At 38.9% G+C, this 4,585-nt stretch overlaps 1 protein-coding gene across 1 annotated transcript in view; it reads left to right on the top strand.

The window, feature by feature from the left end:
- The first annotated feature begins 415 nt into the window (after positions 1-415).
- The window catches only part of LOC109974394 (zinc finger CCCH domain-containing protein 18-like), a 12,532-nt gene continuing 8,362 nt past the window's right edge, over positions 416-4,585 (top strand). The window contains exons 1-3 of the mRNA XM_020624573.1: positions 416-511; positions 3,521-3,637; positions 4,291-4,299. The gene's annotated coding sequence lies outside the window, so the exon portion shown is untranslated. The remainder of the gene's footprint in view (positions 512-3,520; positions 3,638-4,290; positions 4,300-4,585) is intronic.

The following is a 4,585-nucleotide window of genomic DNA, read 5'->3' as shown; positions in this document are numbered from 1 at the left end:
TTCCTGTGTTAGCTAAAGGGTAAATCTTAAGCATTTATGTCCATTTAACATTCCTTTTTTTGTGTGGTAATAAATGTGGTCTAATTCATAAATTGTCATAAATAAGCAGTTTGGCTTACTCCAGCATCTTATTGCATCATGCATGTTTATAACGTACCGTGTGCTATGTTGCCATACTAGTTGCTAGCACATCACTGTCTGCATGCTTGACAAAACAAAAAGTGCCTTTCCCTCCCTAAGCATGCTGCTGAAGCCGGGTGCCATGCCCCCTCCTCGCAGGGACAAGCCTCTCATTAAGAAAGCTCCCAGTCCTCCTCTACCTGGGGGACTACAGGGCAGGCCTTCCAAACCCATGATAGAAGGAGGTAAACCTCCCACCAATCCTCGGGAGGCTGGAGGCACAGGTGGCGGGGCAGGCGGCGGGGCCCCCCCTGCCACAACGGGAACCTGGAAGACCTCCCAACCCAAGGGAAGGCAGGCGGAAAGAACGACAGCAGCATCCTCCCCGACGGTAGGCGTCTTATTCTAAAGCTTTCAGTTCATTTTGATGCAGTTGGACAGGCTGTTAAAATTAGAAGAAATACATCAGTACATTTCATTTTACATTATATGCTACTAGAGATGGAGTTTGATAGCATTTTATCAAATCTGAATCTGATTCCAGATCCACTTACAGAATCAGTCTGTTTGAATCCTTTATCAAATCTGATTAGAAATTATTATTATTGTTATATGTTTATTTATGCAGCACTTGTTAAGGAACTTAACGCTTAAAGTGCCCTAGCATGCTCATTTCCAATCATTTAATGTTTTTAATCTTGTGTACATCTAGATTAGCTTTGCACCCATCATAACTCAAAATAGTCTAATTATTTCAGAATGAAAAAAACCTGAGAGCCTCATTCTAAAAACGGGAGGATAGTTCGCGAATGCCCACAACTCTTGTTGCCAGTGTTCTCGAAATCTAATTTCACACAACTACATGACACCGAGTTTTGAACAGGGGTAACGCATCTCGACAGGGAAACAAAAAACAGAGATAAATAAGTTATGTTTTCAACAATGACAATACCTCAAATCCTACCTGACATGTTGGAGACAGAATATGAAAGTGCATGACGACCCGTAACAACGGTATATGTACCAATGAAAAGAGATGTGTAACACTCTAAACAAAGCGGTAATTGAGAAACCCCATATTTTAACTGGCATAATGCAGACATAGTAACTTCTCCAGCCTTACAACAACTCTCTCTAACGTTGCAGAAATAAGACACGTGTTTCTTAAGCTTATTGTCAAGGAAATCCTTAAACTATCACGTAATACTTAATTTTGTTAAAAAAATGTCTCGTGTGAGAGTTTACTAGAGGTGTATAAACCGAGCTGCTGCTTCCTAGAAATACTAGAACATACGTACACCTCTTTTTTGAGCTTTAGGTCATGTCTAAGATGATAATTCACTGTCGTAATATTGTAGGTAAGTCAGAAAACAAGGAAAAGTGCCATGGGCCCTTTAATTCAGATAACAGTGGTGCAAACTTGTTGCCTTTCAGTGAAAGCCATCCACTTTAACATCAATTTTACCCTGTGTTGACAGTCATGTTAATGCATGAGTAAACATTTCATTTGCTTTCTGCCAGCTCTTGTCTGTTTTACAAGTTTTATTGACTATAATATGTGAATGTGACAGATTATTTGGGCTCACTGGTGTGAGTGACTCAAGTTTTGACTCATCCAGTATACAAAACATTCAGGTAGTGGCTTTTTCATTTTAGCTGGCACTGATCTTTGCTGTTGACAGCTGAATTGTCTGTTTGTATGACTAGGGTTAGGCTCACTAACCTTAACTTTGTCACAAATGCTGTCATATAATTTAAATTTTCTTGTTTCATGTTTCAAATGAACAACCTGGCTATCTTTGCCGGTCATTCCTGTCAGCACATCCTGGTCCTCTCAGAGAACTGTGTGTGTATTGCTTGCTATAGTTAAAAGTGGGAGAATGTTGGTCTGCCTACATGTTTGTTTACCAGGGTCATATTTGCAAGGAAGAATGTCCACAGTAGATGGCACAGTTAAACAGGTGCATTTCAAATAACCAGAACAGTTTCCTAACACATTTACATTTGTATATTTGTGTCTGAGTTTGTGTGACACAAGTGATACAGCAAGTGTATCCCACAGCTGTGCAATTTGGGGAAGACTATAAAGGTTGTGTGTGGGTGGATGACTCGGAGAGACCTGTTTATTTGTGAGTTTTGTACACTGTGTGTGTGTGTTTGACAGAGAGGAAGAACATTTAAAGGGCAGGGAAGAACAGTAAGGGTGTGACAGACTGTGTGTGGGTGCGAGTGTGGGCTGGCTGGGTTACTATCTAGGAAAACCAGTTACAACACCTGCTTTAAAACTACTTCCCTCCACCTGACAGATGGCCGGATAGAATTTAGTGATACCTGCTATCTCACTGTGTTGGTGTAGCATTCTCAAAATGTTTGAACAATAATAAAAATAAAACCATGGCTTCCATTTAGCTGTTTCAGGATCCTGGCTTTGTGTATGCTTGCTCACTTATGACTTACTGTGCTTTTCTTGTTGTGACAAGTTAAATGGGTCTATCCAGTGTAGCTTTAACTACACAATAAGCCAAATTGTAGGTGACAGTAATGTAACAGGGTAAAATACCCAAACTGAGATACAATTTTGAGAACTTGAGTTTTTCCTGTACTCACAAAAACATTTATCTTTTATGATCATTCAGTCATTTTCTAATTGGCACTGCATCTAAAAGAATACAAGAGACTTACTGCTACATTTTGCTTCTCATCTCCATTGTTGCATAGGGCTCAAACTGGAACTGCTAATAGCTAATTTGCACTACTTTTAACAGTCCCAATTTGACAAAATGTTAACAAATTAATGACGGTAAAACCTAACTTAAGCTGTAGATAACAGGCCCCATGCCAATATTGTACTTCCTGTTTACATCCCTCAAGGCACCAAAACGTAGAGTATGATTATCCCCTAAACTGAAGCGTCTAGGGGGATGCCACAGTGTCATACAGCTTCTGTAAAGAAAAATAATGTGTTTGGCTGTTTGTCAGATGTACTGTAGGTTTTGGACTCTGAAACTACGATTCTAATAATTAAAACATCCCTACCACTCCTGAAAAGTAGGCTTGAACATAGATCTCTTACACCCTCCTTGACTTTTTCATTGCCCACAGGGTAAAAGAAGCAGCTGGTGAAGGCTTTAGAAGAATTGGCATTGACGAGGGTGGTAGGCATTAAAGTTATAGAAAATGGACCCTGTAATGGTCTGTAAACCTTATAATTTATTATTGCAGTCAGATTTATTATCAGTTACTATAGTGTGTGTGTGTGTGTGTGTGTGTTTGTTTTATTTAATGTGGTTGGGTGTGGTAATTGCTGACCAAGGAGCTGGAGACTCCACTTTGGATTTAATTTGACAATAAACTTACCTGCTGTGTTCTCATTTCTTTCTGACTCCATGTGCTCTTCCAGGCGGACTGTGAGTGGGAGTGTTAGCGGAAGTGGTAGCAGTTATACCGGTTCTAGCTCCAGATCTAGATCCTCCTCCAACTCCCTTTCATGTTCACGCTCTCTGTCCAGAAAATCCAGGTATTCACCCCTGTGAACATCTTCTTTGCCATCAGAACTGCAGTTTGCCAAAAACTATATTGCTTACATTTATGCATTAGACCATATTTGCTAATAAGGAATTGTATGCAGAACTGGTGGGATTTAGAATTGATTATTGCATACAATTATGCACAAGCTTAACTTTGATTTGAACTGATTAAGATGAGATTACTGCATATGGGGAGCTCTAATATACAGACTTGCTATATGCACGCTTTGATAAATACGGCTTATTTCCAGCTCACTGCTAAGATGATCGAACATAAAGCATGGTGACACATAATGTGATTTAAGTAAACACATATGCATATGATAATAATCTGAGCTGTTCACATTTTCACTTTTTTAAACAGTAACATTTGCGTCATGTCATATCGCATGGCATTAGAAGGGTTTATTTTGTTTAACCCTATGAATCATCTGGCGACCTTAGCTTTGATGATGATTACAAAAGGCTGCTTTTATGGCTTTGGTACTGTCAGAACTGCACCTCATTCATCTCTTGCATTCATTTTCAGTCAGTGTGAGTGTTAGCCAGACTTCCAAAAATTAATGGCATGTCAAGATAATATCGATTAATTTTGAATTCTTCTCTTTCTTTCATGTGCTGTGTCTGTTGGGAAACCTTCCAGAAAATCCAGGTATGATTTGATTTGATTTGATTTATTCTTTCAAGCTTGTAAAACAGTTGATATGACAACACACATAATTTTACACATAATCCAATATCAATTTGCTTATACCTAGTACATGCTTGAATGGAGTAGGAAGAAGTCAGACTTATCCAGTCCTACCCAATGACATCATCTTACAATCATTGGTTTGCAATCAGTGAATGATTCACTTCTGCCCACACACATATTATACTAAAAAAAGATTATAACAGTGTTAGCATTAATACATCACACAAGTAATATACTAAAGAAT

The sequence above is a fragment of the Monopterus albus genome, unplaced genomic scaffold, assembly GCF_001952655.1.
Source record: "Monopterus albus unplaced genomic scaffold, M_albus_1.0 scaffold332.1, whole genome shotgun sequence".
NCBI lineage: Eukaryota > Metazoa > Chordata > Actinopteri > Synbranchiformes > Synbranchidae > Monopterus > Monopterus albus.
Note: the sequence above shows the minus strand (reverse complement) of the source record. Positions and strands in the feature narration are given on the sequence as shown.